The 19,101-nt window shown below is 46.7% G+C and overlaps 1 protein-coding gene across 6 annotated transcripts in view; it reads left to right on the top strand.

Moving 5' to 3' along the window:
* Positions 1–2,050: 2,050 nt before the first annotated feature.
* The window catches only part of MBNL2 (muscleblind like splicing regulator 2), a 160,586-nt gene continuing 143,535 nt past the window's right edge, over positions 2,051–19,101 (top strand). For 2 of the 6 annotated variants that reach the window (XM_045978428.1, XM_045978430.1), the window contains exon 1: positions 2,051–2,237. The gene's annotated coding sequence lies outside the window, so the exon portion shown is untranslated. The remainder of the gene's footprint in view (positions 2,238–19,101) is intronic. The other 4 variants (XM_045978429.1, XM_045978431.1, XM_045978433.1 and 1 more) reach the window with 3 other exon arrangements.

Here is a 19,101-nt window from a genome sequence, read left to right on the forward strand (position 1 = left end):
AAGATTTTATTTATTTATTTATTTGACAGAGAGAGAGAGAGATCACAAGTAGGTAGAGGGGCAGGCAGAGAGAGAGGAGGAAGCAGCCTCCCCGCGGAGCAGAGAGCCCAACGCGGGGCTCGATCCCAGGACCCTGAGATCATGACCCGAGCCGAAGGCAGCGGCTTAATCCACTGAGCCACCCAGGCGCCCCAGACATTTGTATTTTTAAAAAGACTTTGAATATGAAAGGAACATGACTTTACATGACGGAAAACCTGTCTGGCAACAGGGAACCTCGAACATGGAAAAGCTTGGGAGCTTGGGTCCCAGAAGCCAACTTACGAGTATTTGTATTATCTAGGTAGCAGGTCAGAGTTCTGAACTAGCCTGGAGGAAAAAAAAAAAATCAATGAGACCTCCTTTCATTGGACGAAGGTAGGAGAATGAGTCAAAGATGACTAAAATTTCAGGAATGAAATGAAGGACATGGTAGCAGCCTCATCATCCGAATCAGAGATCGGGAAGAGGAGATTCCTAAACCTGTGATTGTCTGTTTGCAGGCAGTATGATATTAAGTATATGGATAGCTGTAAATAATCTGGTTGATCATAGAGATTATTTAAATTTTCAGTAAAAATTATAGTAGGCAAAAGCCTTAAAGTTATATATGATGGATTTACAACAGGATGCAAACTGTTGTAATCTTCATTAGAAGTATAAAATTCCAGAGGGAATAGCTCATGATAGCCCTTATCGAAGACACAGCTTACACATCACATGAAACCTTGTGCTTCTAAACCGCAGTCAGCAAAATCAAAGGAAACCACCACATTCCACCTCAACTCTTACTTCATTACAGAGACACTGAGCGGTTGCTCCTAAACAATGTTGCGTTGGTTCAACCTTTCAGATGAACGGGGCTTTGTTCCTGCTTTGGTCTAGTCATGGAGCATGACACTTCATTTTTAAAATTCAAAATGTTGTTTCAGTGGACGGAAAACGTATGCTTTTCGTGTTTTCCAAATGCCATATGGTTTTTGTTTGTTTGTTTAGAGCAAGCAGAAGTACTGTTGACTGGGGGAAAAATAAATGACCCGTGCCAACCTTTCCGCTTCTGTTTTCCAGCTTTATCTCGGGGAACTTGAGCACCTCTAGACAACCTCTGGCGACTGGCACCCAATGGTGCCCCTTGGATCCTGGATCGTGTGCCGTGTGCGTTCGGCTGTGACTATCTTCCTGTAATCACTGCCTCATTAATGACAATATGGGCCAACGCGCAGTTATTTATCAAATGGTACCTGAGGACGCTCAGGATTAGGGGAAAGCACACCTAATCCTCTCAGGGGTGCCAGCCAACAGGACAAAAGGGTAATGTGTAGCTATCAGTTGTATTGTTCAGAATCCCCTAATTGAAGACCCCAGTGGTTGGAAAAACTTGGATGAAAGCTCTGCGAGCTCCAGCTAATTAGGCACTGCAGTTACCAGCTGTTCTTCGGGGAAGCTGCGTGCGAGGGGGTTAAGCATGTTTTGATTTCGAATACGCCCCCGGGCTCACGCAGCCTCCCCCGCTAATGCAAATCAGCTGCAAAACGCCCTGCAAGGTATTCCCCGGCCCGGGGTCGACGCGCAGCGGTTTCTCCCCGAAAAACAAATCCATGCTTTGTCAACTGGGGGAGCATGACTTCAGTTTCCGGTACAAACCTGGATCCCTCCGGAATCTGCCGAGTTGGTATTTTCGAAAGTGTTTGCAGGGCCGCCGCAAGCTCGGGGCCGGCCGCCTTCGAGGGTGTTTTCTCCAGCTACCCCCCGTCGGCTCTGCCCATTACGTGCCACTTTGTGTCGGGGCTGCGATCGCTTTCCTCGGAGAGGGAAATTCCTCTTTCATCAGTATGGATGCACTGTTTCCACACACGGCCGGCGCGGTGTTGCCGTGTCAGTCACCCTATGAGGGCCGGCCGGCGGCGAGGAGGGCTGACGAGCCGGCCGCCGATTGGCCGCCCGCGGGGGGGCGGGGCTTGCCGGGAGGAAGGGCCGCCGCGTACAGCAACAGAGTTTAGACTGTCTTTGCTTCATCATCTGAAGGCAAAAATTTTCCAGCTACGGCAGACGGCTCGCAGAGTACAATACCCAGGGAATGAGGACTATTTACATGGAAATTTCTGCCTCATGATGCCGCGGAGAAGCCTCGGCCGCCTGATTCTGCCAGATGTTCCCGGGGTTACTGTAAACGGAAAGAAGAGGCAGAGCTAAACAAGGTAAGAGAATCATCCCCCCACCCCACCCCCCTCCCTTTTTTTTTTTTTTTTTTTTGAATGTTTAAAGAGTTTGCTGCAGTATGCTGCATTCCATGTGTGTGGCTCCGGGAAGCCAGGGAAACCGGATTCCACTAATTCAAATGTGATACTTGCAGGGGACCCTGGAGTTTTACGTAACATTCTGATGGGAGGGAAAGAGATGGCAAAGCTTGAGTCGATGCCGCCTGTCTGGGGTGAGGCATAAAACGAATTTTTATTCCAAGAGCAGATCTATTTATTCCTTCAACAGAAACCATTTGAATTCTTGGGAGCGATCTTGCTTTGCTTGGGAGAGAGCGTTTACACCCTGCCGTCGTTAACTCCCGAATAAATAAAGTTTACGTGGATCCCCTTATTTAAAAACGGGCTTGTAATTCAGAAGGGAAAAAGAAAACTTCGCGGTAAATCATCATGCGTGGAAGGTTTAGCTAAAAAAAAAAAAAAAGGTCTGTTTATTAGAAATGAGGGACCTGCCTCGCTCTGTAATGCCACGGCGTTGAGTTTCAAAAGCACATTTTGAACGAGCTAGCAAGAGGTAGCTTTCTGACAAGTTTTCGATACTGTAGTTCAATGTTTACATTTCTTTTTCTGGCATGTCTGAGCCTTTGTTTTCAGCTTAAAAGTGGAACCATTATATTCAAAAGTAAAGCTGGGTTAATAATGCTTACTGCAATTATCTGATCTTTATGCATTTTTAATGAGAACACACAGCCCGCAGAATAATTTAATGAGGGCAGGCTAGCTTTTAAAGCTGTGTCTCACTATGCCGAACCATATCAACTTTCTTGCCGAGAAGCAGCAGGGAGAAATGATGGAGATTTATTTTTAACACACTTGGCCCAAGAGAAGGAAATGATATATTTGTTAAAGAATTCTTTCTGCCCTTTTCCGTTTTAAATTTCTGCCAGGCATGAGGAAACTGTGCTTTTTTGTTAGGCCTCGGAAGCATGTGTTTACAATAAATGTGTAACATTTTTAGAATAGTTAGCAAGCACTGAAGCGCAGAAAAAAATCGGACTTGCCTAACCACTACCACCGTGAATGTTCTTCAAGAAACATCGCTGTCCTTTTAAAAGACAAAGGTTAAGTGCAAAGATATTTGTTAACTTGTTAATACGTGAAATTGGGGGCTAATAAAGTAAAAAAGGGAGAGAGAGAGAGGAGGGCATGCTTCTCATCTTTCTATAAGATTAAGTTTCTCCAGCTACCCTCCTGTCTTGTGAGGGGCAATTCAAATATTCATTCAAAGAAGGGCAATGCCACGTAGATTCTTCTAGACCCACTGTTTTCACTTTCAAGGAGAAGTGCAGGACACTAGCCCAGAACTTCTGACGTCATCCCCCAACTATTTCTGCTGTGTGTTCTTTTATTCAGGCTCGTGGAGAGGAATATTGCTTTATGTCCTGGCTAGGAACATTCTGACTCTCACTTGGCAGGTCTTGAGTTATGTCTTCATAGCTTAGCCCGGCCTTTCGAACCCCCCAACCAGTCTCCAGCATAACTAGGGCATCTTCTCCTACCTGCCTCACGTCGGGCGGGTCCGGGCAGGTTCTATGCAGGGTTCTGGCTTTGCTGGCAGAAAGCTGCAGGGAGCGGAGCACGGCTTTGCTTCTGGCCCAACTTCCCCTTGGCACAGCCCAGTACTGCCACCTGGGTGGACAGTGCCTGTGTCCTCATTCCCAGTTCCCCTAGAGCCACTATTAGGGACCGAGGTTATGCCACCAACTCTGTGACTGGTCGTGATGGTGGGAACAGCTGCTTTTATACAAAGGGCACCATGTCCTAGGGCAGATGGGCTGACGGAGGGGAAGGCCAGTCCTGCAGGCTGTTAATCCATGTCACAGGTGGTAACCTTGGTCAAAGAGATCAGAAGAAGGTTAGTTTTTGTTTTGTTTCGTTTTTACCACAGAGCCTTTTAAGAGAGAATTTACATCAGGACAGATGGGAGTTTTCGGGAGTTCCTGGTTCTAGTCGACGTTCCCTTTCGTGCTCCCTTGTGTAGCCTTAATAAGTAAGCACCCACCTCAGTTTCTCTTTCTCTTAATAGAACTGAGTAATACTTGCTACGCTTTCTCTCATAATTCTAGCATGTTGAGAGGCCTTGATCTTGTACCAAAAAAAAAAAAAAAAAAAAGTCGTTTGTCTCTTGCTACAAAGAGCTATTTAAAGTACAAAGGGATAAAACCTTTGTATTAACAAAGCTGTTGGCAAATGCCTTGGGGTATTAAGATAGTCTTATTTCCAGAACCCTTCGGTCTACTTCATGCTCATGTCCATTTTCTAGGGTTATTTTTCCTTAGACCAACAAACAAAATTTCCAAGGAGATCGGAGCGCCGGTGTTTGCATTTTCTCCATCGATCTGGTCTAATATACTAGAAGCTGTGCCAACCAGACTATTTCAGACGTAGGCCTTGTAGTGTCCAAAGCATTTCGTGCTATTTTTGCCTTGACTTTGCATTAAATTTGTGAAAGTAGAATGAATAAGACGGAAAATAAGAGGAAATGAGGAAGATACGCTTGCAAAACATACCGGTTATATAGCTTTACTGGTTAACAGCCTGCCTCCTCTCTGCTAGTTGTTTTAATTTGCTGTTGCTATGGTGAAAACAAATCAATATCACATGGCTACCAGCCAGTCCCGCGCTCAGGGAGCGCCATCGAAATTCAAGATCAGGTACTCAAGATTCCGAGCAAGAATTAGGAGAAGAGCATTTAGATTTGAGTTGAAGAGAATTCCTGATGGTAGATGGACTAGGCTCAATCCTGCGTGCATTTTCTCTCCCTTCCTTCCTGCACTTTCTTACCGATAACAAGAGATGGAGAGGAGGGCACAATGATTTGTTTACATTTTCCGAAATGACAAAATACATCATCATCGTAGAAGTAGGTTGCTAACATTGCAAGGGGGTTCTGATTAATGAATGGGGGCATGTGGGGCACAGGGTACGTAGTTTGGGGGCCTTTAATATCTTCAGGTACAGCTGTACCTGAGAGCTGACAGGGTCAGAAGCAGTTACTTCCGGCTGCCCTGTCAGGCAGAGAATTCTGGCAGCTCTAGGGAGCAGGTGGGCAGGAGGTGAGGGGCATGGCAGAAGGGCGGGGAGTGTAAACCATCAACGCCAGCCAGGAACAAAGTCAAGGGGAAGCCATGCGTCCAGAGTCAGGCCAGGTGAGCCCGGAACCCCAGGGGCCGAGAAGAACAGGGTAAAGGGCACTTACCTAGGCTTAGCAATGAAAGAGAGGAAGGGGCTGTGAAGAGAAACGAAGGGGTCATGCCCGCAGGCATCTTTTCTGGAATGGTCAGCTGAATCGGATAGGCAGAGCTGTGCCTGGCCGTGGGGAGCCAGGAACGAGATACTTCACGCTTCGGTTTCTCTTGGAAGAATGAGGCAGAAAGACTTAGCTGGGCTTTGTAAATTAGTTAACAATACTGTGTGTGTCTCTCTCTTTCTCTCTCTGTCTCTCTTTTTTATTTTGCTCAGCTCAGTTGTGTCTTATGTTTTATTTTTTAATGTATACAAACTGTGAGTTGCAGCCGTGGTAATATTCCTAGTAAGGAATGCGAGGTGGCGTCATGGCCGGTCCGCATCAGGCCTGTGCCTCCCACAGATCAGCATTGTTTGACTGGGGCGAGTCTTGCCTCTGCTGCTGAGAGTGAAAACAGGTGTGAAAGGGAGAGCCCTAGGCTTTCTTCTGTGGACCTGCGCCACAGGCCGGTGCACAGAGTTTCAGCGGGCCTCCTCCCCTCGGTGTAGCAGAAAGGCTTGGTAATAAAAGTGGACCCTCTGACCTACCTTAGAGCTCTGACAAGGAATGCATTGTCTAGGAGATGCGAGGTCAGTATATTCCATCAATCAGTCAACGAGTGTTTATTAAACACCTCCTGGGTTCTTTTGGTTAGAACAAGTCAATTACCTAACAACTGACTCAGTGTACGTGCAAAATAAAGGGCAGAAAGAAATGATGCAAAATTGAAAGTTTCAAAGACTTCAATAATAAATTTACTGGCTCACGTTAATTTCACATTGATCATCAGGCATTTATTGTAGGTTTCAGACAGTTCTTGGTGTTTGGAGGGGAGAATAAAGGAAGGAATTTTGAGTTTTAAGTGTCTAAATATACTTTCATTATCTCTATTACATTTCTCGGCATAAATGCTGTTGGAAGTAACATATAGAGATGTAAGGGGAACAGCAGACATATGAGAGTGCTCTGAAAAATCCCACATATGAGGCTGTTGAGAGCAATCGCCCAGTCTCAGCCAGCCGAAATTCAGCCCCTAAGTGACTGGGGAACATGGACGTGTCATCTGAAAAGGCTTAAACACCAGTCACCAAAAGGAAATACGAGACCCTCTCCCACACTCCCGAGCCTCCGGGCACCTGGGGAGCCCCTGATGCAATTATCTTGCCATTCCCAATCCCAGCAAGGAAACCCGATTCCCGACCTTGGAGGATTAAACTTGCTCCCACCTTTTTTCCCCCTTAAAAACAGTTACTTTAAAAAAATTATTTCCTCCTTTAAACACAAAGTTTTGGCTTTGTTTTGTTTTTCTTTTTCACCCTAACATCTCTGTGTATTTTCTGAGTGTAGACAAGCTGCAAGGTTAGGGACCCAGTTTGGGGAGAGCTGAGAGGGCAGACCTATGGGGTAAATGAACCTAGAGAAGTCTTTTCAGTTATGAGTCTTGGCAGGCAGATGGGCAGGGCTAAGGTTTATGAGCGTCTATGCAAGCTGACTGTTGTAAGAGATTTGGGGGTGGTGAGCCCCCCTCGGAGGACAGAGGGAGGAGGCAGGAAATCGCCAGCCAGGCAGGAAATCGCCAGCGAGGCAGGTCCTGGGTCTTAAGCATTTGCAATCCACAATCGGCAGGGAACAAGATACTTACAAATAAGATAAGAATAGGTCAGCACACAACTGTCTTTAGGATAATTAACATACATATACACTTTACAAAAGGGCTTTCACAGGCATTATCTCAATTAACAGTTCAAAAAGTGGGTTTTTAAAACCAGGAGTCTAATATTAGAGCACTAGGTAAAGCTCCTGGAACAGATGAGTTATAACCTGGATCTAAAAAAAAAAAAAAAAAAAGTTCATTTTTATTTTGTCTGTGGTTAGTTGACTTGAATTTTGAAGAGCAGGAAAAACTTCTGAGTGTCCCTGGTACGTGTATGCACGTCACTATCTCCTGTCCCTACAACTTTTCTTGGACAACCCATTATGACGAGTACTGGAGGCAGCCCAGTTGCCAAGCAGGGCAAGAAGAGAGGTTGATAGGCTTTGTGTCTCTCAGCTCCGACTGCTCCAAAGGCATCAGGGGACAGAACCTCTAGTGGCTTCATGCCCAGAGCCAGCCACACAGCAGCAAGGTGAGTTTGGCTGTGGATGACAGGAAGGAGCTTCTAGAACATAAAGTTCATTAACGGTTGCAGATGGCTTGTAGACCTGGGAAAAACCAAAGTCAAGAACGAAACCCAAATTCAGACTATTCCATTCGCCCATGAGAACATGTCATTGAGTCCGCCCATGCTGGGGAGGCCTGTCATTTTTAGAAATCTCAGATATACCTAATATCATTTACATAATGCAAAAATGCTGGGTGATAATAATAATCGTAATGCCTTATGTGTATAAATCCGTTTTTAATCATCTCTTTTATGATCACGACATCCCCCTTTTGCCCCCTTTTTATGAGTTAAACAGCAACTGAACTTGAGTGAGGTGAAGCTCTGTGTTAAAAAATGTCAGTAGCCAAAAACCAGAAAAGCTTGTCCTCAAAACTATGGGGATCTGTGCCCGTGATACTCCCTGAGATAAAGCAGTCTTTAAATGAAATCACCCTGCGGTCTGACTTGGAGTTTTCTGGTTATGGATGTTGCATAGAGTGCATAAAGCCCAACCCAAGCAATTTTGGAAAGACAGTCATGTTTTTAATTAAGATATTGAATTGTTTTAAAAATCTATAGATTTCTGGCATCCTAGATGCAAGCTTCAATTACTCAACTAGAAAGTATTGGTGAAACGTATATTATATCAGTGATTTACTGCTTGTAATTTTAAATGCTCTGGTAGTTCGGGAAGGTAGAATTATCTATGAAGATAACTTCATAGAGGAAGGGATGCTTCCTATAGCTTTGGATGAATATATTTTGTCCAGATCAGTGGTTCTAAAGTGCCATGTCTATACCGTAAGCCGAGGTAGGGCAAGGTTATTCACTCGGGGAAGAATAGCTGAACTTGCATCTTATACATTATTTAGCTCATCCTTTTAAAATGTCAGTTTTCATATGTTTGGTACTGTATGTAACATATTGGTACTGTTAGGCAAGTATAACATTTATAAATAAGTAACAACCTGAAAACAGTTGTTCCTGCTCCAGAGTATTTTTTTTGATAGGGGGATACATTCAAAGAAGTTGGAGAAGGCAGTCGTCAAAATCAGAGCAGGGAAGGTCCTCTCCAGAGGGAGAACAGCATGACTGAGTGTGTGGGGCCAGTGTGGAAACTTGTCTTTGGAGAACAGGGATGAAATGTTGGGGAGCAGTGGGAGATAGGATTAGTGGGGAGGTCCGTATACAGCAGACCTGAAGAGCTATGAGGAGTTTAATTATTCGTTACCTATAACATCACATCTAATGCTTTAAAAGTGTTCAGTTATGACCTATAAGGGAGAGGTGGAAGTTTAAAAATTCTAGGTATGATGTGGAAAGGGTTGAATTAGACTAGCAGCGTGAGGATGGAGGATAAAGGGCAAATCCAGAAGGTGTCTTGAAGGAAATGTAAGAAAAGCTAATGAGAGCCTAGAAGGGCCAAAATGACACCAGCATTTCTTTTAGGAGAAATATTGATGAAACCCTAACAGAAATTTGGAGTAGATGGGAAAAGGGACCAACCGATAGGAATGAGATGGAGGAGAGGAAGGAGGGGATGAATTTTGAGTTCTGGTCATGGTGCTTTAGCTTAGCTAATGATGGGCCATCCAAGCGGGCTATCCCATAGACGTTTGACAGTGTGGAGATGGAGAACACCTTCGATGTGAGGTTTCAGATGTAAATTGAGACATACCTATGTTGAAATCATAATTGAGGCCATGGATGCTCGTAACCTTCAGAAGACAAGCAGATGACCAAGGATGAGCCATGGGCGGGGAGGACTGCCAGAGGCCGAGGAGGGAAGAAGAGCTAGCAAAGAATCAAGAAAGGAAATACCCACCAAGGAGCAAAATTGCCAGTGCCCCCCCCCCCCCAAAATGAGTCCCAAGACTTTTAAGCACCCTACAGCATTCTCTGTGATTCCACAGAATCACAGAGCAGCCTTCCACACTGTATTATCCTACTGCACAAAGTTTACCCTCTCTGGCCCTTTGAAGGGAAATACTCGTTCACTGTAGTGGTGAGAGTCACAGATTACTGGAAGGAGGGCGCGCCTGGGTGGCTCAGTCAGTTGAGCGTCTGACTCTTGGTTTCAGCTCAGGTCATGATCTCAGGCTCATGGGATCAAACTTTGCATTGGGCTCTGCACTCACCTTGGAGTCTGCTTGTCTCTTTTCATCTGTTCCTCCTCCTCTCCTCTCTCTTAAATAAGTAAAATCTTGAAAGAATACTGGATAAATAAGGAGAGCCTCACAGCTGTGTTTTTCATATATACAGTTGACTCCTTAAAAAGTAGGTTTTCAGTAATAACCACGAGAAGACACTTAAAACTAGCAATTATCAAGACTTCCGCATCTGTACCTGAAATACACATTTTGGGGGTGGGGTTATTGGTTAGGAGGGGAATTCCAGAGTGATCGGAGATTTCCCTGGACACTGGTCATCCTAGTCTCACAAACCCAGAGGTCCATTTGTTCTTTTTTTTTTTTTTTTTTTTGGTCCATTTGTTCTCGAATCTAGCAGGTCTCTGCTAAAAACCCAGCCATGAGGCCTGCTCAAGAAAATGAGAAAGCGCTCAAAGTGGGCAAATGATGGTTGTCCTCATACCAGATCCTACAGTGTGTACACCACAGAACCCTTCTCAAATTTCCATGCGCTATATAGTATCACCTGGAGATCTTATTGAAAATGGAGATTCTGGTTGGGTGAATTTGGAGTGGGGCCCGAGAGTGTGCAATTCTAATAAGCTCCCAGCTGATGAACACGCTGTTCATCCTCAAGGCTCTAGAACACAATGGCAGCTTTGCTAGCATCAGTGTAGATGGTGGCCAGTGATTGGGTCTGGCATGGTTTTAAAGGAGGACTCCGCAGGGCTCGGGGCCAGGACCTACCTCTTCAACACAGTAAGCCTTTCCAGGCTGCTCAGGTGCAGAGTGGGAGTGAAGTTGAACTGACTTATCCCCTGAGCCTTGCCCCAAAACCTCCGTGGTCAAGGGCGAAAGGTAGGGACTTGTGTGGTTTCCAGCGGTTCTGTGGCTATGGGCTGTGGGTCTGTGGACATCTCCCTGTGCTCATGACAGCTGTCTTCTCTGTGGACAGAGACTCTTACCAATTCCCCAAGAGATGTGGTCTGCTTCTCGAGGGAAGGCTAGTGAGTTTGTTTACACATCTGTTCCAGACGTCCTTCTCTCTTATGAAATCGTTGTGTTCGGAAACCAGCCTTAGACTCTGTTTTCTCTGGTCAGGGGTCAGAACAGGGGCCTGAGACTGTGACATAGCCGCTCCAGTCCTCATGCCCTCTGTGGGTTAGTTCAGGGAACTCTGACAAGCTCGTCGTCCCCCTTAACGGTGCAGATAATGCCATTGTCGGCTCATGCTCTCCAAAGAATACGAAGAGTGGAGAAGAAGGGTTGTTACATGCACTTAAAATTGCATTTGTTTCAAAATGCTCGTTTTAACATTTTGCAATAGCAATGAAGACAATTTTAGAAACGATGGTTGTCTAATGTGGTGGCTTCAGTGAAATGTTCAGGCCTGACTGGGGACAGCTTTATATGTCGCTACAAGTCTTACCCCTGGTTTTGGGTCCATCTGTCTCCCCTTCCTCGAGCGCTTCGTTTTCCTGTCTGTCCCACATGTGGCCCTACTTTCCTGGCCCAGGAGTAGAGCTAAACTGATTTAGAGGACTTCTTCCCTGCCCAGATGCCCACTGACTTCACACACAGATGGCCAGTGTTTTTAGGCATTTTTAATTTACCAATAACATTTTAGGAATGAAAGGAAACATGTGTCTATTGAGTTTGAGTGCTATTGTATGCCAAGCCCTCGGCCGAGAGCTTCAGGTACATGGACTCAGTTAAGCCTTTTGATGAAGAACAGAAAGTCCAGGGAGGCTGAGTTACTCGCCAGGGTCCGCGAAAGCCGCCGGTGGCCTCCAGACACCCAGGCCCTTCCCAGGGGTGCTTCCTTGGGGTTTTGCCATGGAGAAACTTCTCTGGCATCTGTACACGCTGCTGGCCCAACTCCCTCAGCGGTGAGGCAGGACACAAACCAGGAATGGCTGGCGTCCCCGTGCACACCTGAGCTCAGTTTTAGTCAGGAGCTCCTCCTCACAAGGGGCCTGGATCAGTCACCGGGGACGGCTGGAGCTTTCTCTCCATTATTCGTTGTCATTCGTTGGCCGTTTCTTGACTCTTCACCCTCGTGTGTGTGTGTGTGTGTGTGTGTGTGTAAGAAGCTTAAAGACCTAAAGATGTCAGCTTCTGGCTACCTTAAATAGACACCATATGTAAGAGCCCATTATCGGCTGTGAGGCGAGATGGGGCTTCGGGGCACCCTGTGAGAATTCTTCAAAAGCCCATTTCTTGTCCACAGCCCTCCCTCCTCGCCTGTGGTGTTTTCTCATACGCGTGTCGCCCACTGCCCCTCTGAGGCCAGGGGTGGCCGTCTCCAGCTCGCCTGCTCGGCCTGCTCGGGAGCTCGCCCACCATCTCCTCTCCTTCGCTCTGCTCTCAGTCCCTGGCATCCCTGCTGAAGGGCACACACAGGGGCCCGCAGATTTCGGGGTTCCCTTCACCCCTGGCCCTGAGCTGGTGGAAAGGTCTCTTTATTTGCCCCCTTAGGAAGCCCATCCTTCCAGCCCTAAAGTCTCAGCTTCCTGGCAGCCACCGCAAAGGCCATCCCCTCAGGAAACAAAACAAACCCTATCTCTAGTTTCTCTGTTTCTTTTCTTTGAAAGTTCCCTGTTGCAACTAGGCTGCAATTAAGCATCAGGATCAAAGGGACTCCCTTGCCTCTGGGGCTGCAGGGACCCACGGACAGCTTTGGTCTCCTTAACTCCTTACTCCCCGTGAGCTACGGCTCACCTGCACCTGGTTCCTCCGGTGCTCAGGTGGCAGGATGGGGGTGGGGGGAGGACTTGGGGAGCCACGTCAGAGCCCGCAGAGGGGCCCCTTACACGCTCCTCCTCCAGAGAGCCCCACAACGGACAAAACCCATAAGCATGAGAGGCAAATCAGAGGGAATCCCACATTGGGAGGAACTGGAGAGATTATGGAGCACAATGTGTATTTACCTGCTCCCGCGGCCCTGGCCAGCAGGTCCTGGGAGCGGCTTCTGTTGACGGGACAGTCACTACCTCAGGACGCTTATACACCACAACATCTTATTGTAAAATTCATCCTTGTGCTGAAATGAAATGTGAGTCCAGGGACTTTCACTCCCCAGCCCTCGTCTGGGTCTTCAGAGTGACCCAAATGCCTCGTCACAAGTTAACAATCAAGCTTCCTCTGATGAGAGCAGTTGGTCACTCCCTTACTTAGGCTCTAATACTTTTATTTATACAACTTAGGACACTCTGAGTTTCTCTTGTGGACCCATATTGTTATCCTACTTGAACCTTGAACCAGCGGAGATCAAGGGACGGGGGTGGGGCACGGAGCTCCCTGAGCTCTGTTCAGGCCTGAGCACAGCGGGGAAGGGCTAAGAAGTAGAGGTGAGGTGAGGAGGGACAGACACCTTCTGAGTGATGTGGAATGCTTGAAAAGCGTCTTCAGTCCCAACAACAGGCTGTAGACATCTTTGGAAATATCTGGCAAGGTGCTAGACATGGACTTGAAAAACCCATAGGATGACTGATAGATTTAGATGGATACGTATATACATAGATAGAGATAAAAATTAATAATGGCTATAGATGCATAAATACAGATTTAGATTAATGTAAGCGGAGATTAATATTTCTATATCCAGATAAAGATAGAGATTTAGATGAATATATTACATATTTAGATTGATATATACGCACAGATGCATAATTAATATATATACACACACACAGCAACAGGTATAGGTTAGTATATATACAGATACAGATAAATAATCCACACAATTCGAATACCACACTAAAGCAGTTTTCAGAGGTCAAGTACGTGTTCTGGGTGTCCTTTTGTTTTGTTGTCTCTGTTTTTCGGCTCCACAAAATGGCGATCCTTTTAGCCTCGGCTTCTAGTCCTCCTGGGATCCTCTGTGGCTCTCAACACAGTCCTCAGCAGCTTGGAGACATGCTCCACCATCAGCAGATGCCAAGGTCACCGAAGGAACTGATTAATCCCAGCACCAGTCGACAGCGGGCTGTGCTCACCTGTCCTTCCTTGGAGAGGGAGAAACCAGGAAGGATTTTCTCTCTCAGTTCCGCCTGGGGCCCCCACTCGGGGCCACCCTGAGCAAACAAAGGAAGGGCTGGTCAACTATTTCCCGACTAGCTGGCCAGGTTTTCATCTAGAGAAAGCCAGTTCAAAGGCTCTCAAACTTGAGACAAGCCTTCCAGTTTTTCTTAGGAAAATTCCCAGGTTGAAATTTAACCTAAAGATCCCCAGGTCCTCTCTCTGCTTTTCTCCCCCAACCCAACCCTTTACTACTAGTTTTACTAATGTCCATAAACCCAGTCAGCCCTCTCTTCCCAGCTGAAAATTTGCCTTTTTAATTCAAACTACAAATTTCCTAGCTGACCACGAGGGAGCATAAATTCCCACTGCCTCCCCACCCCGGGTAAAATTTATGTCTTATAACCCAGACCATGCTAAATAATTGATCAGAAAAAATGATTGAGAGGAGGGATTATTTTTGGAAACATTGACAGTCAATAACCCTGGATGGGAAGTTGGAGAATGTCACCGTTTCAAACATCGTGGAGGGGCGCCTGGGTGGCTCAGTGGGTTAAAGCCTCTGCCTTCGGCTCAGGTCATGATCTCAGGGTCCTGGGATGGAGCCCCGCATCGGGCTCTCTGCTCAGCGGGGAGCCTGCTTCCTCCTCTCTCTCTGCCTACTTGTGATCTCTGTCTGTCAAATAAATTTAAAAAAAATCTTTATTAAAAAAAAAACAAAACAACAACAACAAAAAAACATCGTGGAAACCAGAGTGGATGTCAGTCTCCTGAGCCAGATACATGTCGGGTCTTGAGTTAATGGTTCTACGCCTGTGGATTTTTGTTTGATGTTCTGATCTCTTCCTTCCAGCCTGAACAATTAGTGCAGAGAGTCACGGGAAGGAGCGACACGGGGATGTGTGTTTTGTCAACAATACGGGGTCCCTGTCTTAGATCTGGTCAGTGCAGTTCTGTGTGAGCCCACGGCCCTCTGTGGCTCCCCCGTGGGCCCCCCGAAGCTGCCAAAGCTGGAGGGCCAGCGGCATGGGAGTGGATTTCCCTGTACAGTTTGGCAGAACCCAGCAAATTCTGGAGTTAGGTTTGTGACACTCTCCATCTTGCTCACTGGCTAAAAACAGAAGGAAAAAAAAAAAAAAAGAACCACCAAAATCAAAACCATATGTTCCATACAATATCAGGCTTCTAGAGAACACTGTGCTATTAAATAATCAGCATCAACCTATCCACATATTTGAAGGTTATGGGAATAGGAGCCGACCTGCTCCGGCCCCAGCTGAGACAGGTAGAGAAGGACGATTCTGTTCCCTTCTTTTCTCAAAATGGCATGTCGTGTCGCCGGAGCTCTTTCAGCTCTAATGGGGGACTTGGAAAGAGACTGCATTTATGGACTTATTTCCCTTCTTCCTGTCTTCCTTCTTCCCCTCACATTTGCAGGATTGAAAATTAGAAATACTTTTCTCCTACACACAAAATTACTCACACGCACACACACACACACACACACACACACACACACACACACACACATTTTTTTCCCCCTCCCTGCTTTGAAATGGCAATTGCTGCCAGAAAAGCTTCTCAAAGAACACATTGCTGTCCTGGCCAGCACAGTCAAAGAGTTCATTTAGAATGTGGTCGGTTAGTGCGATGTAGTAGTTGGTTCAAGAGAGGGGTCATCCTTTCGGGGAGAGGGGCTTTCAGGGTCCTGCTAATAGAGCATTTTTCTGTCTGGGTATGGGTCACACAGATGTGTTCCCTCTGTGAAAATCCAGTCAGCTGGACACTTCGGATATGTGACCTTTCTGTTTCTAATAAAATTTTTAAAACGTAGCTAGCTACCTGACACCATCTCTCGTAAGATAAAGGGAAAGAGAGTTGGGAAGGGGACCCCGTATCCTTTCCCTCTGCAGCCTCCCCTCCTTATCCGCATCTCCCGTACTTTCTGGGCTCCAGCAGGGAGTGGGGCTCCACTCCCCTCTAATGACGAGCTCTGTGAAGCCCCATAACATCCTACCCCCGGGGCCAGTGGGAAGTTAATGCTTCAAAGGCAGACTTGAAAAGGAGATCATCAATGTTAAATAAGAATGATAATAATCATGCCAGTTTGTCCAAGGGTACAAAGCATGTCCTTTTCTCTCCCTGTGCTTATGTTTTATGTTTTACAAACAACTGCAAGTTTTGCTTTAAGTGTTTTGGGGCTTCTTTTTATCCTATTGGGCAAACAAGACTCACGGAGGAAAGGAACCACACAGGGAGGACAGATGACGGTACCCTTGGCCCTTTCTTGCCCTGCAAGCCTAGGTTCATGGGAGTCCATATAAGTCAAGGGAATGCAGGTCTTCAAAAGTAAGTAAGGATGACTAAGGATGGCAAGAATGTGAAGCTCGCGGGTCCTCAACAGGGATTTGAATTCTGGGTTCCCCAACTTCAGATGAAAAAAAGTCACCAAGTCACTTGGAACTTTGATCCCCTGGTTGGCACAAGTCAAGGGGATGGGGCCGTGTTTCAGGATTTGTGTGAAGATCTGGAGCAACCAGTTTGCAGAAGTACCTGATGCACAGTGCAAGCCCTTTGTCAATGGGAAGGGGCGGATCACTGTTCATTTCTTAACCTGTTTTGCCAAGGGTGGACGCATTCTATCTAGTGACGTTTTCTTGGCAACAGAAACATTTGCAGGAGGGGGAAAAAAGTCCCATGTGAAAGGTTGAGGAAGTATATCTTTAATTTTCCTCACTTCCTTTGCTCTCGTGGAATTTATACGCTGGTAGGACAGATGAAGTATATAAATAAACCACCACAGTGAAGGGGATCCACGCCACAAGGGAGGCATAAGGTTCCCTGTCAGTGGGATTCCTGCTGTCCAGGTAAGGCAAGGAAGTCTTCCTGGAGGAGATGGCCTCTGACATGGCCTGGGAAGGAAAGCAAGACCACGGTGCCTGCCCTTGGAGAGCACCCAGGCAGGTTTCCTGAAGCATGGGTCAGGGTCTAGAGAGTACTCGTGGGGCTACGGCGGAAAGGCTTGGCACGATCGTGCTGTAACGATGGCCTACCCCGAATGCCATACTTTGAATTTTGAACTTTATTCCAAGTGAAAGAGAGATCCACCAAATTTTGTGAGCAGGTGATCGTAGGTGTCAGACACTGCTTGGGGGGATAACTCTGTGAGCACGGTTTAGAGCTGAGGACTGCAGGTCCCCAGGAAGTCATGACGGAGAGGGTAGTGGTGACAAGGGTTCGACGGAAGCATCTTTCCAAAAGGCCAGGGCAGGACTGGTAGAAGCTGAGGGAAAGGGGGTGAGTCGGGGGGAATCTGGGAAGACCCAGAGACTATGAGCGTCGGTGACAGAAACCTTCATGACACTGGGAACAGAAATACACGGGAGGATAAGGGAAGACGGGCGGCGATTGGTTCTGGTCTTTGGAAGTTTGAAGTTGGAATGTTCTCCTGGAAGCATAGGTGTGGGCTTCTGTTGGATACAGAGCTAGATGTACATTGGGAACTCATTCATAGGGAGTGGGATTTGAAATCAGAGAAGAGTTTGAGATAGCTAAGGAAGCAAGTGTGATCTAGGAAATGGTCGAAGGCATAGCTTTCGGGAATTTGGGGGAATTTCCTAGGCACATTCCAATGGCACAGAAGCCTGGAGTGAGGAGCCTTGCAGAGATGGCATGTGTTCCTTGAGACAGGTGTGTGGGGCTCAGGCATCTCTCTCAATGCTCTGGATCTGTGCAAAGTCATCAGGCTTTTCACTAGGTCCTAGAAATGACATGGGTCGGTGATGAAATACTGATGAGTATTCGGTTTTCCTAAAACCAAGTGATAATGGGAAGGAAGGAAAGAGAAAGAAAAAGAGAGAGAGAGAGAGAAAGGAAGGAAGGAAGGGAGTTAGTTCAATGAAGATGAGGACTGAGCCTGGTGCCTTGACGTGCAGAAGTAAAGGCAGTGCCCTGATCTTTGGGAGACACCTGGAGAGTGGTGGTTGGGAGGCCAAAGGGCCAGGTGCCAGGAGAGCGGAAGTGAAAACATTGGGGGGTGTGGAATATTCGGGGCAATCAAAGGGATGATGGAGGGAGGTGGAGGGGAACCGGGGCTGAGATGAGACTGTGTGGGATTGAGGAAGGTTTGGCTAGGCTTGGCGGAGAGCACCTGGTGCAGCTTTGAACTCAAGGAGGCTGCCGGGGATCGATGGGATGAAACCGCCGGGTTTTTGAGGATTTGTAGGAACAGGTGGGAGTCTGCTATAACAGGAAAGGTGAAAAGCAACCGATAAATTCGAAGGAAGGTGTAACTTGAGGACTAAATGCTTCTCCAGAGAGACTCCCAGAAGTCTTTGCCTTGAAATGAATCCTGCTTTATTCAAAATATCTGTGGCGGCGAGGCTAACATACTGCATCGATCCCCAATTATTAATAAGAGCTCGGCTTTGCCTCGCTGTAGGCTTCCTGATAATGCGGCACCTGCCGCTTCTTCCTAAAGCGTATACCAATGTTGTTTGTTGTTCTTCTGGATTTTTTTAAATCATTTTCCTTAGCTTTTGCCCTCATTACCCTGAGGTCAGCAAAAAGATAATCATGGGCCTAGCATTCTTCCCCCAAATAATAATCTGCAAACATAGATACCACACAGAGAGTCTCCTTATTGTCGCAATCCCCCATGCATTTTAAACTTGAACCTGGCAGGTAGCAGATGCTCAGTAAATGTTTGTGGAATGCACAGGAACGATCAAAGTATCTTATTACTGAGTCACGCATTCGTATAGATGATTATTAGCTACGAGGCATACTCACAGGGGCTCACAGTCCATCATCCACGGAAAGGCATCCAAAAGTTTCAATCACAGGTGAAGAGAGGATGCGTTCTTCCCCTGTAGATTGTACACATGTCAGTGTAGCTGGACTATAGTGCAGAAGACAGGCCAGCTAAGCCCTCGCCCCTTTGGCCAGGGTGCTTTTTTTTTTTTGCATTTGAACTTCAGAGAAGAAGTTGGCTGATGAAGGCAATGGGCAGTCAGAGACCAAGAGCAAAGTTCATCAGCGGGGGAGTGATCCAGAGCACACTAACTTCCATAAGAACTTTCATAGTTGCTTAATCGCCGTAGGACACGGGCTTCTGGTTATGTTCTGCTGCACGGTGTGCACAGCACATCTCACCAGGATGGACTGACCTATTTATTTACCCTTGAGGGCCACTCGAAACTAAGTAAAAGACAAGTATGCCCACAGTCAAGGCCAGAATGAGCTCTTCCAGCCACTGGGCCAAGGTCGTGTTGCTCTCCTCTATT

Source organism: Meles meles, chromosome 14, assembly GCF_922984935.1.
Source record: "Meles meles chromosome 14, mMelMel3.1 paternal haplotype, whole genome shotgun sequence".
NCBI classification, from domain to species: Eukaryota; Metazoa; Chordata; class Mammalia; order Carnivora; family Mustelidae; genus Meles; species Meles meles.